Consider the following 15,321-nt stretch of genomic DNA (forward strand, 5'->3'; position numbering starts at 1 on the left):
GTAGGATTACTTTACTGTACTTGACAAAGACGCCCACTAACATCATCAGATTTAAATGACTCAATCTCTCTCTCTCTTTTTCCTCCGACTGTCATTTAAACTCACTCTCCCTTTTGACTGCTTTATTTTCCTATGAGAACCAGCTGCGGGCCGTACACTGGACCCTAATGAGTTTTGAGCATGGAAAATTGATAAGGTTTGTGAAAATCTGACTTTCAAATGATGAGGTTCACTATGCATGGCTCAGGACTGTGGTCCAAGAATTGCCCATGAGCCTTTGCACATATTGAGGAAACTTAAATGACCTCTGAACCGCTCATTTAGGACACTAAGCAAGGGGTCAGGGGTTGGCTGGTCAACATGAGCTAGCTAGTTATCCCTGTTGGTAGATGCCTCTCCATTCTGACCATATAAACTTTTTGGCAAGCAACATACATAAACTTACTACGTTATTATAATAGATGTTCAATGCCCAGCACTGAGTGCTCGTGAGCAATGATGCCACAATTCAAAGTGCATGCTTTAAAAAAAGTTATGATAAGTGTGATACAGATAGCTTTCACCAGCTATTACAGATCTTCCCCATGAACCACAGCAAGTGAATGAAAAGCACAGGAACCCACATCAGGCTTCTTGGTACATACATATAACATATTCCAACAGCACATTTAGATAAATCCTTTAACTCTCCCTATCGTTCAATGCACACATGTGTTTAAGAGGCAGATCTCATGAGTAATCCCTGTTAAACATCAGCAGGACACAGAGACATGAAGATGAAAGCAACAGAAATATCCCTGAGCCCCGGAGGAGCATTTAAAATACAGCCTGAAAAAGAGGCCTTGAAAAAGAGAGAGAGAGAGGGAGAGAGAGAGAGATGATGATGATGATGAGAGAGAGATGTAAAGCTCTGGAGGAATATAGGGTAGAGAGGAACAGATGCACATGACGATGCTCTGTTTAGTCGGTGAGAAACTTGAAAGTGAGTCACGAAATGCTTTACAGTGGCGTAAATCTACAGAGAATTACAACCTGTTGAATCCACCGAGAACCTAATGGAGGAGGTTTGATGTACAGTCAAACTGCGCCATGGTATTGCCGTTGGGATTTTCATCCAAAGCAAGGACAGTCGGCAGGAGTTAAGCATCCTGATCACAGAATAATAGTGCTTATATAAGCAACACCATGATCTAACCAGGCGCAACACGATAAGGTGAGCTACAATAAAAGCGCTTTCATCTGTAAATCTGAGTTTTTCATCCGGTTGCTTTAAAATAGCTTCAGTGACTGCCTGATACATCAAGCATGCACACTTGTGTTAGCTGTAGTCTAAACTTCACATTTAAGGTATGATGTACTTAAAGGTGGGGTGTACGACTTCTTAAAGCCAATGTTGACATTTGAAAACACCTAAACAAACACGCCCCTACCCTAATAGAGTCTGGACCTTCTTTTGATAGACCCGCAACATATATTCGGAACCCATGCAACGATGTCGGTTAGTAAACACGCCCCTTACTGATTGGCTACAAGTGTGTTTTGGTACTCAGCCCACCTCCCTTTTCCAAAGCTTTTCTCAAAAATCGTGCACACCGCATTTAACAAATTACACGCTGAAAAAATTATTTTCAACAAAAAGATGTTTGCTTACCCCGTTGGCAAATTTTTTGCTTGTTTTATGCACAAAATCTGTTAAATTTGATATTTTTGGTCTATAAACTAGACTTATTTTCTTGGGTCGTTTTGCTCGTCAAGAAAAAACATCTTAATTTAAAAAAATTAGATATTTTTACTGAAAACAAGACAAAAGTACTTATACATTTTTTCTTGAAAATAATTTTTTGCAGTGCACTGCTCTGTGTTTAACAAAAGTTTATGACGTTTTGACCAAGTTTATCTTCAAAGATGAATACAAATTTAATGAAAGTGTAAATAAATGCACCAAAAAAAATCAACTTTTGACTTCAGAAGTCATAAAAGTTGAGTTCATCTGTGAAGATTAACATGTTGGACAAAACATGTAAGTGTTATTAACATTTGTTAAAAATTAAACTTATTTATTGCGATAATCTTAACACTGCAAAAAAAAAATATTTTTTACATTAAGTGTTTTTGTTTTGTTTTCGGTAAAAATATGTACCAATTTTTAAATTAAGATGCATTTCTTGATAAGCAAAATGACCCAGAAAAAATAAATCTAGTTTTTAGACACAAATTATAAAATTTTTGTAATTTAGTGCTCAAAACAAGCAAACAAATCTAGGGCTGGGCAAAAAATTTTATTTTTCGATTAATCGTTTTTTTTACGTGTTCGATTAAAAATCGATTCTCAAAGCCCACGAATCGATTTTTTTTTTATAACCCAGTGTACCTAAAATAAAAAAGGGTAATATACAGGTTGATGGCTCTTAATTTGTTTTTATTAATTACCCACTTGTAAACTTATGTTCACTGTTTTTTTTTGTGTATTTTTATTAAATCTATATTCATTGAGTTGAATCGAGAATCAAGTATAAAAATCAGTCCGAGAATCGGAATCGAAACGAGAATCGGAATCGAATCCATCCGATAGCTTATGATTCGAAATTTTATCGATCTGGAACATTGATACCCAGCCCTAAACAAATCTGCCAATGGAATTAGAAAAATTATCTTGAAATAAGTTTACCTTTTTCATAAACAATTAATCCAAGAACATTTTTCTTTTTTCATTGGCAGATTTTTAATTCTAATTTTTTGCTTATTTTAAGCCCAAATTTGCTTTAATTTTATTTATTTTCTGTCTAAAAACTAGACTTATTTGCCCAAGTCATTTTACTCATCAAGAAAATACAGCTTAATTTTAGAATTTTTAGATATTTTTACTTATAACAAGACAAAAATACTAGTGTTTGGGAAAAATGAATGGGCTTTTTTGCGAGGGAAACAGTATCCCGCTAACTTGGATTAGCCTACAAAAATACATATTCTGTATTGTGACAGAAGCCCCGCCCTCTCTGTAAAAATAAAGTCATTTTTCTCATGTGCAGTAGCTAAAATGACTTTGAAAGGTTGTTTTTAGCACAATTTGAGCTTAAGAAACAAAAGAGAGATAGATAGGACTTTAATGTCTTTAGCATGACTGAAGATACTTCCCAAAGGCATTACACAGCTGCCTAAAGTCACACAACTTCCCTAAAGGGACTTACAAATTCCACAAGGGGTATCACAATGTCACACAACACAATGTAATCGACAGGACTCAACCAGCAACCTTTGTGTTAGCAGCCCAGATCCTTAAACAACAGGCACCCACCATCCCCAACATCATATTCAGCTGCAGATGATGATAGACGTCATAATGTGATCACCTCATACATCACAAACACCTACCTCAGTTTGACGTACATGTTTGTGTCAGATCACTAAACACGAGTAAACCGAGCTTTTACGTCAGAAACCTGAAAATGAGATAAGGATGAGAACTCTGCGTTAACTTTCCAGCTCAACCTTAATAAGCTCATTCATTTCAGATGATATTTTATTCAAAACAATAATGAAGTGCCGCCATCTGTCAGACCCTGAATGAGGGATTTACAGCAGACTCATAAAAAAAAGAAAACAATGAACTTACACTTGAACTCGAACTGCAGTTTATGAAATTTGCACGGCTTTATATGCACCCGTGTGTTTTTTCCTGGGACAATTTTGCTGAAAGAGACAGAGAAAGTCGGTGGGATGCCAGTAAAAGAGAGCACTTTCTGGGAATTCAGATTTATATGAATCACACAGCGCAGTGTAAATATAAGTCCTTATGCTACCCATCCACTTCCCCGTGGAAACCACTCGATTAACATAACTGTTTTTCTCTTACATTTTTCTTCTCCCTCTTTCAGTCTTTATTAGGGGGAGAAAGAAAACAATTGCACCACATTTCTAAGCATTTGCTTAAAGTTCCAGTTTCATCTTAAAAAACAAGGCTGATTTTGGCAGAGATTTGTGGATGTCCAACATTTCCTTCCGATTTTTTCTCGATTCGTCTTGTGATTGTATACCTTTTTTACTTAAGTCCATGTAAAGTCATTTTAAATAATTGTTTCTAAACACATTAGAAATATTAGAAATGTATTCCTGAAACACATTACAAAGACTGTGAACTTTGTTGTACTGAATTGTGTTTTTTTTTTTTCAAATTCAATCCTGTCAAAAAGGATTATTTGGGCGGGGCTAAAATGGTGGCTCGATGACACACTGGAGCCACCAGACATGGCCCCACCCCTAAAACAATCATGAGTATCCTTTCAAGTTGCAGCGGTATTTAAAAGTTAAAAGAGAAGGCAGTTTTACCAAGGGTGGGTGTGGTTTCAGCGACAACAGCGGACACGCCCCAGCATTTGAGAGCAAAAAAAATCCAAGATTTTGATAAGTTATTTTATGTACTTGCCTTTTTTTAATCATTAAAAGATTGCTGTTCCACAGTGTCTATTGCCTAGTCTTGTCACTAAAGTCTTGCATATTTTCGTATACAAATAACTATTTGACAAATACACAATTTCCTAGTAGTAAAGGAATTTAGCTGTGCTTTCACTTTATTTATTTTATTTCTAAAGGCTTAAATGAATTAGTTCCATATCAAGGAAAAAGTATTCAGTAATATTATATTAAATATTTAAGCAAGCAAAGTATTCCTTTGAGGCGTGCACTTATTTCCCTCTCAGATACACTGGATTAATACGATTTGTCTCTTTAATGGGAGCAAATGTAAGACTGGGACGTTTAACATTAAGTTCAAGATTATGATCTGCTCTTAATGTAAATATATTATTAGTGTTAGGCTATTACATCTTCATTTATATCTTCAAGCCTGCTGCTAGCCAATTGAGTGTCCCAAGTGGAGTTATGCATTATTGTATTTTTGTGCCAAAAGCCCCACCAAATATTTCAGATGAATTAAAGTAAAACTGTAGAATAGAGCAGCTTTAATAAAGCAGTACATTTAAAACTGCTCAATTAAAAGAAGTGTTAAATCACTTACCGCGATATAGACGTATTAAAAATTAAAATTATTTTTCTTGATTAGCAAACTGACTCAAGAAAATAAGTCTATATATATAGATATATATTAGTTTTTAGACCAAAAATATCAAATTTAAGTGATTTTGTACATAAAAGAAGCAATCTGCCAATGGGGTAAGCAAATGTTTCTTGATTTTTTTCTTGAATTTATTGTTTAAGAAAAATGTTCAAGATTTTTTTGCTTACTCCATTAGCAGATTTTTTTGCTTGTTTTATGCACAAAATCACTTAAATTTGATATTTTTGGTCTAAAAACTAATATATATCTATTTGTATAGATATATATAGGTTTTCTGGTTGTATTCTAATAAAGGGAATGAGAAATAATTAATATACAGTAATTACTTTACAATGGCACAAACAACAAATCTAATGGTAGCATGGTGGCCTAAGACTTTTGCACAGTACTGTACACACACACACACACACACACACACACACACACACACACACCTGCACAACCTTGTTGCAAAGTCTTTAACAAGGACATCATTAAAATGTTTATTTTAATAACTTACCTGCGACTAGAAGGTTATGAGGGTTATGAAGGTAATGAAGGTTACCATGGCCATCACATTTCTTTTTTTTTTTTACAATTTATGAATGCACTACTTTTAAATGTCAGAACTGGTTGAGATTTATATGTAAAAAAAATTTTTATTGATTTGAGTTTTTTATTTAAGCGACTGAAATGCTAGGGAGTTGGTGCGCAATGCAGACCTGTGTTTATTTGATCAAACAATGAAATGTTGATTGAAATAATTTGTGAATTATGAAAGAAAACATCAATAAAGTCCACTTAAAATTGCACATTGAGGATCGTTTGACTATTCATCCAGGAAATCTTTTCTCTATACAGCTTTAATCCTACGAGTAGTCTAAAAGAGGCTTCAAACATCCATCTACTTCAAAGACCCTCTAACACTGCCCCTTTCCCTCTCTCTCTCTCTCTCTCTCTCTCTCTCTCTTTCTCTCTCTCTCTGTCTCTCTCTCTCTCACACACACACACACACTCCTGACCACTCTCTGAAGAGGAGATTCATCTGTTCTTATATCTCTGTTTCTCTCTTCATTACGGCCTCTCTCTATCTCCAGGGTCCTTGTTCTACAGCACTCATTTTTTCAACCCTTGTGCAACCCTGCGCTCCTCTCCTCCTCTGATCGCCCTCTTTAGGCTTTCCACACAATGACCTCGTTGTTCTCCTTCATATATTTCACTTTCCTCCCCATGTTGTTGACTTCCTGTTTTTTCTGTTTATCTCTCTCTTTATTTCTCTCACTCTCTCACTGTGCCCCAGGGTTGCCAGTAGTCTCCAGTGGGAACGGGTGATTCGCAGATGAAAGAGGGGCTCATGGGTAAAGGAAGTGGCGAGGGAGAGCGCAAGAACAGCTGAACAAATGAATTAAAGACAAGAGTAAGACAATGGAAAAACTGAAAGACGAGTTAAACTATTATGAGTGCGATGGAACGACTGCAGGTGCACAAATTGTTTATGTACATCTGTTCAATGTTCAGGGAACAACAATAACACTCGCTGAGTGCTACATGCAGGTAAACATTGACTGATACTTTTATTAGAAACTACATCATGCAAGTGCTTCTGTAGCTCACCCTAGTTTCAGAAAACTGCTGTAGCTCAACTGGTAAAGATTTGCGTGGGTTCGATCAAGGAACTTTAAAACTGCAAGTCGAACAAATGCATAAATGTAAATGCAACATAATATATAGTATGAATTATACCAAAATGTAAGAACAATACTTTGCCCCCTTAAAGTAAAGTGTGATCACATCATCTTCAATAGTCAAGCACATCATCCACTCAAGAGAGTATCTTCAGTGGAAAATTTCCAAAATTCAGCGTAGAGAGACCCACTCGTGCACAGACGCAACTCGTGCACAGACGCAACTCGTGCACAGACGCAACTCGTGCAGAGAGCAACTCGTGCAGAGAGCAACTCGTGCAGAGAGCAACTCGTGCAGAGAGCAACTCGTGCATTTATCCACCTCGTGCATTTATCCACCTCGTGCATTTATCCACCTCGTGCCTTTATCCACCTCGTGCCTTTATCCACCTCGTGCATTTATCCACCTCGTGCATTTATCCACCTCGTGCATTTATCCACCTCGTGCATTTATCCACCTCGTGCATTTATCCACCTCGTGCATTTATCCACCTCGTGCATTTATCCACCTCGTGCATTTATCCACCTCGTGCATTTATCCACCTCGTGCATTTATCCACTCGTGCACAGACGCAACTCGTGCACAGACGCAACTCGTGCACAGACGCAAATCGTGCACAGACGCAAATCGTGCACAGACGCAAATCGTGCACAGACGCAAATCGTGCACAGACGCAAATCGTGCACAGACGCAAATCGTGCACAGACGCAAATCGTGGATAGAGCAACTCGTGCATAGAGCAACTCGTGCATAGAGCAACTCGTGCATAGAGCAACTCGTGCATAGAGCAACTCGTGCATAGAGCAACTCATGCATTTATCCACCTCGTGCATTTATCCACCTCGTGCATAGAGCAACTCGTGCATAGAGCAACTCGTGCATAGAGCAACTCGTGCATAGAGCAACTCGTGCATAGAGCAACTCGTGCATAGATCCAATCGTTCTTCCCATGAATAGTCAGAGGATGGAATTGCAACAAGAAATAAATAAAAAAAACTCTAAGTGGCATCAAATGTGTGCCACATACCTTTATCAAATCATAAATCCAAGTCACAAAATAATAACGGGTGCTTAAATTTATGTGGGAGGTGCAGAAAGAGATTGATGTAGCTCATATATGCTGTTACAGGCACTAATAGTGACTAATATACAAAACAGGTCATTAATTCCTATAATATATAAAACATATAATTATTAAATAAAAAAATGCAAATCCCAGTTTCATGGCTTCTGCATGTTAAATGTTCTCTATTTACCAGGACCTGCACGAATCTTGCTAAAATGTGAATCATGATTTTTCTCCATGGGAGATCACAATTCTTAGTTTTTTCAACAAAAACATTTATTGCACTCAAGTAAAAAAATGTGCAACACAGGAGTTTCAGTTATAATAAAGTGCTGGACTTAAAAGTAACAGTCTCAAAACAGTCTTAAAAGTCTCCTTTTCATATTTTAGACCCCTTAAGATGAGCTACTTAAAATCTATAAGCTGGTAAACATAAACAATAGAATGTTAGCATTATTAAATAAAAATAAATAGCACCTGTGCTTTTTGTACACTCCAACTGGTCAACTTTAAAACTTAAATCTTACAAGTTCTTAACCAAGAACACTAAATGATCAACATTGAGGCTTCAGGGAGGAACGCAGCCATGTTATGATGTTAAAAGCCCTGTTTGATGGGAGCTTGTGGCAGTGATACAGAGGTTTTTCCTTGCCTTTTTTCCGAACCAATATTGTTGCATCATCACTCTCATCGCCACTCGCCACCAGGATTTTCTGCAATTGCACTCATTTTTCTTTCTTTTGTGTGAACATTGACACTCCAAATCTACCAGGTAAACCCACTAACCTTGTGAAATCTCGCCGGATGAGCACTGTATTCATCCTAATTCGATTTAGCCAGAAACGCTGTTTTTCATCCTAATCCAACCTCAAACCTAACCCTAAACCCAATATCTCGTGAGATTTGGCCATTGCTGTATCCCCTCTAGCCAGAACTGACTCTGCCAAGTCAGCTCCAGGAAAAAAATCCACCAACCCATCCAAACTTTCCGAATACCAGGTATCAGATTTACACAATCCATACGCACAATGCTTCGGCACATTTCCCTTGCTCGAAAGCTTGACAGACCTCCCGTGCCTAGTTACAGTTGCTAAACCACAATTGACCCGTGGTGGTTCTCGGGCGTGGCTTAGCGAGGGTCAATTGTTGTTTAATATCTTGGAAATTGTTTTTTTGTGAGTATACAGGACTCTTTCTTTCTTTCTTTCATTCTTTCTTTCTTTCTCTCTCGCTTATACTCATAATTCTCTTCCTGCTGAAGAATTCATTTTTCCCCATGTAATTTTTATCCGATTATGAAGAGAATCTCGCTCTCGTATGGTTGGCTTCAATAGATCCCAATGGAAATTTTGCTCCCAAGGAACAAAAACCAAGCAGAAGGTCATATTAAGGGTGGGCTTTCAGTCTCAGCTAATGCTATTTAACAGTTGCATGGACTGACGCACGCATGAACTCTAGACATCCATACAAACTCAGACAATACTCTCACAGACATCCATATAAACTCAATTATTCTCTCAGACACATAACACAATGGCTTAGTGTGTGGACGTAGTTCATCCACTATCCATGCAGTGTCTCTTGAACACAGACAGTAAGATGGACGTCTGATAAAGGTTTGCAGAGCGAGTCATGCCTGATCTCTCTTTATGATTGTAACCTGACATTGATATGAATCTCTTTAAATCTGCTCCATAGGTTTGAATAAACCAAAAATCTGGTACTTTAGTGTGGTTTTACATTTCCCCGAGTTCCTCATTCACATTTTCCACATTTTTGACTTCAGCTTCATGCTACTCATGCCTGCATTAATATTTTACGACACATGAGTTATGGATTGAATCCTTCGTAACTGTGATTTCAATTCTGGTATCTTATGTGTCTGGAATGTGGTACTATAGTAGACAGCAGTCAGACAACCTGTTGTCCAGGGAGCCCTGTGGCACGACCGCAGCTCTGCTTCAAAGCCTATTGAGCCGACTACCTCGCATTCATCACAGGTGCAGTCCAGACACAAGAAAGTTCCAGAAGGTAGAAAGTAAAATTATATTTAGTCTTATATTTCATTTCGACTAAATTCTAAGGGGATGTTGTCCCAGGCTCTTTCAAAAAGGGCTGCGTTTCCGTTACAGGTTAGCGTAAAACAAATATATTTTCTTAATATTTACTAGGGCTGCAACGATAATTGTGTAATTGCCTGTTTTCTCAATGAATGAATTTTAATGAATTAAAGTGAAATCCCAGTACATCCAAAAGCTAGAGGGTGCACTCGTGCAGAAACTCCAATGGTGCCACAAAAGAAGTACCATTACAAATGCTATTCCAGGAAATGTCTTTAAGAATATTTATATTGCTGTTATTCAAATTGTTTCATGTTAACAAAGAATATTTTGAATGATGTTGTTTAACAAGTGCAGCTTTTTTCACTGTGCACTTTATTTTCTATTAATGGGACACGCAATTTATCGTCACAGCCCTAATATTTACTTTTGTGAAATGACAGCGTTTCCACTAACCGATGATATGCAACTAAAACCCTTTTTTTTCTCGCGCAATAAGTCAAGTCAAACATCACGCCGATGGATGTTGGTTGGTTAACAAATATCATGTCCATCTCACAAGCCATTATTTTAAACCAAAGAAATGTAGGACTGTTTTCCAAACATTATGGCAAAGAAAGCCTGTTATACTTGGGAGCAGACGCATATGAGGTGTTAAGGGGCGTAGGTCCTACGGCGTTGTCGCGACGGCGTAGGTTCCCCGTCGGTTTTCATTGATACTTGTGCGTCGTTGTCCGTGTCAACTTGTCTCATCTTTGTTTTCACCGTCGCAAACGGAAATACCTATGACACAGTTTTTTTACCTGACGGGAGGGGTTTTGGTGGACCAATCACAGCGCTTGCGGTCCGCGTAGAACTGACACGCTGTTAAATTTTTGCGAGGTGCACGTAAGGCTACGCAGAGCTACGCACAGGCTACGGATGGAACTTACGCACTACTATAAATCAGGCTTTACTGGGAGATTTAAGAACATACCGTGTCATCATTATTATGTGACTTCAAGAAGCCTGAAAATGTGAATAAACTGTTCCATGGAAGTTTTGCTAAATATACCTTTTCCGAATTGCCGAGTTTTTGCAAAATTGATGTGTTTCTATTTACCATTTTTTTCATTTGCAATGTCCATTATGCGCAATTTGAAGGGTAATGGAAACGCAGCTATTGTGATCACCTGTAAAAAAATGCACTTTAGTAATGCTTCTGACCAAACTAAGACAAACTTAAATGATCCCATCATTTACTCACTTCAATGTATTTTATTTGAAGCCCATCCATTACTCATACAACTCCAATAAGTTAATGTGTCCTTTCAAACGAAGAAAAGGATTCATATTTTGAGAATATTAGTGATCGATACGTCGCGCTTGAATGTAAGCATAATATTTGTCATTCGAATACGATGAAAAGCCATGATACTCATGGGACCCAATGATCATCTTACGTACCAACATGGAGCCGGAACCCAGAATATAATTTAAAATAACTAATAGAACATTATCTAATAAAGCTATAAATGAAGAACAAAAATCATACACCAAAAATGGAAAGTCGCTGTGAACAGGAAGTCACGATCAACTTTACTTCCGTATTGTAAAACGGAATATGAATAGTGGGCGTGGCTTGTGTGGATATAGAAAAGTTGGTGTTCATTAAATCATTTGGATGATTTACGTTTTTCTAAGAACTATTCCTTTATTTCGCTAAAATGAGACTCTACAACTAATACATTTTCAGCCGTCATATGCAAAAGTAAACAAACATATCAAATCTTGTACTTATGTCAATGGCAGCTTGATTGAAGAGGTAAAGAAAGAAAGAGACCAAGAGCAAGAAGCCGGTCAAAGAAGTGATTAAATGAGGTTGAAAGAAAGATGGGTATGATAAAGCCAGACTGAGTGAGTCCGTCTCTGTTTCTTCATTAAAATTTCATCGCCAGACCGCTCTGATTTATTCCCTGCTGCAGGACTCTCTCTCGTTCTCTCTCTCTCTCTCTCTCTCTCTCTCTCTCTCTCTCTCTCTCTCTCAGGGATCACCTGTTTAGCTGCTGCGAACATATTTTATTTCCCCAGCCGTCCTCAGGGAGGTTCAGTAGCCTTCATTAGACATGCACAGAAAGTACGGACATTAAAATGATTCTTGCTCGTATCGCAAGATCTGCCTCCTTCATCTCAACTATTATTATAATGCAAGTAATATCAGACCTTCCCACAAATCTGTTACAACCGCACTAAGAGGTTTAATATGCTGTTTAAATTCATTTTATTCAAATTCATTTAATATGTGTCACAGATTAAATGTATCCAGTGGCTTTGAGTTTTGAGAGCACATAAAAAAATCTCTGATTCAAAATCTAATTTAAAAGTTTCAAGCACTTAAAACAAGAAGAAATAGTCTGAATTTTTAGCTAACTAGATCATTAGGTGTTAGCCAAACCAGCTCAAGTCTGTGCTACCATTAAAACAAATGGACGAAATATCAAATGCTAAGAAATATGTGATAAGAAAAAAATGGTCAAAAAATGGTCCCTAGCTGTCCTAGTGGGGCTTTAAAACCCTTTAAAAAGGCGCTGAGAAGTCCCATCATAGGGAGCATTTTCTTTGATTGACAGCTGTTAACAGCTTCTGAACAGTTGTGTCTGTCTGCACTGTCTCATTGATCAGTACGATCTTCATGTACCCACATATAACACTTTAATATAAATACACCATTAACTCCAATTTGGATCAAAGTCTATATTTCTTTTAAGGACAACATGAATGCAAATATCAGACCATCTGTGGTGGATTGGAATTAGAGGTCTTCACGTGTCCACTTAGAACCGAAAACCCTAGGTCGGATGCGAGACGCAAGCGAGGTTCAGGTATAAATGTTTTACATGTGCCTCAGACACAAGTCAGGTATAATAATAGCAACATCAGGTCTCCGGTAATTTAAAATGAATGTGCCGAACGGACCCAAGACGACCCGAACCATTGATATGTATAAAGGCTATATGAGCGTGCTGCCTGTGGTAAGATGGCCGCCAGGTAATGACGTTAGAGACTCCCCCGTAACACATCTAGGCTGCGTCCGAAACCGCATACTGTATAGTAGGTACTGAATAAGATGAAGTACCTACTTACTTGCAGTTAAAACAGTAGGTACTGTATAGTATGAATTCGGGTAGTATGAATGAGATTCGGACGTACTACATCCGCCATGTTGCTACATCACATGACATACGTCGTCATTACGTCATGTCATTCCAGCGCGAAAACAGCCGCATGCCTCTTTTTCTTCGTTGGATAACTCCTCTGCGTGGGCATCATGGGATAGTGAAGTGTCCATCGTATGCACCATAGATATGTATAAAGGCTAGATGGCTCAAGGCGGAGTCAGCTGTGTCGTCACTTGGCGGCCATCTTAGGTCAGTGCTGCCATAGTGCTGCTCCCTGCTGCTGTGGACGGAAGGTGAGTGACATACGCCAACTAAAATGCTCGTAACTTGCTGAATTCTTGACGGTATACCTAGTACTTTACCTGTCTAGTCTGCTTAATATACTATTTTCTTAATAAACTCCGTGGCTATAATTTTTCACAAGTATGCAGTTAAATAGCCGCATCCCTGACGTTTATGACACACCAAGCCGTTTGAAAATCGGTTGAAAATTGAGCAAAATATAGTTATTTCAGCACTACATGCACAATAGACTTTAATGTTATAACTGGACGAGCGGTCCTGTCCTAAGATGGCCACCGTGTGACGTCGTCGGGTCCCATTGGCTCTCAGCGCCGGTAAGCCATCTAGCCTTTATACATATCTATGGTATGCACACTGCAAAATCTAACCGGAAGTAGTAGGTCATCCGAGTACTTTTCGCATACTGTTTTTCGAATACTATGTATTCGGACATACTACTCTCCTCGCCTACTGCATTTTGCGTACTATATAGTATGAAGTAGGCGGTTTCGGACGCAGCACTAGCCTTTATACATATCTATGACCTGAACTATCTGTGTGTGTGCATCGAGTCCTTTTCCAACCCCCTCCTCTGCTTGCGACATTGTGTGGCTGGCGGTAGTTCATTTTCATTGAGACAGACCTATCAATCAACCTGTCAATCAAACTCTGACTGGTGCGTGTGGGAATGCAGACTGTACACACGCCAGTGCCGTTTACATTCGGGTGCAGTGGGTTAAAAAATTTGCCGCAGGTTTGGGTCGGACTCGGGTCTAATTTTCTCAGGTTTGTCTCGGGTCTTTTAAAAAAAATAATGATTTATGCAAGTTTGGTTTAGGCAAAAAGTGATTCGGGTCATTTCGGGTCAAGTACATAGACCTGGGAAGACATCTTTTTGAACACCTTTTTTCTAACAATCATGAAATAAAAAAGCATTCACAAAACTGCAATTTCGTAACAATTTGCATGAATTTATTGATCAGAATTGATTTTTCCAGAAAGTTCATTTTTGACCAATGCCAATTTTAAGTATAGGGCAGCATGGTATTGAAGATAAATGCCATACAATAATGTTTTCAATCTGAATATTTATAAAATATATTTAAAAACTGATAATTTGTCTCACCAGTCTCTCTGCAATCTGCATCTACCTAAAACTTTGACTATGCATAACTTTTTGAAGCATTAAAATCACCAAATTACTGCAAACCATTGCAATGTGTATATTGTGATATGCAAATTTGCCCTATTCTGATACAGTATATTGCAGCCCTAATTAAAAAAACTTGCTCACTTATTTAAAACCAGATTTCATTTTGTTCTGGTAAGTATTTAATTAATTTACCGCGGGAAACATCATTGGCTTATGCAGCCTAACACTCAGTGCCTTAATGCAGTTAATCAATATATACAGCACTTTTTGGTTAGTTTTAAGCCTTTTCATGCTATATCCGATAGTTTTAAAATGTATTAAAAATCGGCTGATAAAAATCAGCGGCCAATACTTTGGTCCATCTCTAAGCTTCACACTTGTGAAAACTGACAGGACTTCTGTACAGAAAACAGCAAATGAAAGTCACTCACCTCGCGCTCTTCTTGAAAGTCCTCATCTCAAGTCCTCCTGCTCGGGTTACATCACCTTTAGTCAGTTTAGTCTTATTTCTTCACTGGCATCCTAAAAACTTTTTAATTTGGTTGAACTCCTAAAAACAAACACTATCTCGTGGTATCAGAGGCTGAGAAGAGAACAAGCGATTGTTTCTTCACGCTAACGTTAGACCAGAGCAAAATATGTATGGAATATAAACGTCAAGTTTGTTAATTTATTGTCTAGCTATAATTACCACAGACGCTAAAATTAAACAATTTGTATGGAAATGTTCACGAAGAGTGAAAACGCTGTCAGCTTTTTAAGTTTCCGTTGTTTATTTGGGTGACGTCATCTAATGGCGTGAGCTCGTGGCGGGAGCACCTGTCACAGGTTTAAAGGCGCTCTAAGCGAATAATGTGCGACGT

This window comes from Paramisgurnus dabryanus, chromosome 17 (genome assembly GCF_030506205.2).
Source record: "Paramisgurnus dabryanus chromosome 17, PD_genome_1.1, whole genome shotgun sequence".
In the NCBI taxonomy this organism is placed as follows: domain Eukaryota; kingdom Metazoa; phylum Chordata; class Actinopteri; order Cypriniformes; family Cobitidae; genus Paramisgurnus; species Paramisgurnus dabryanus.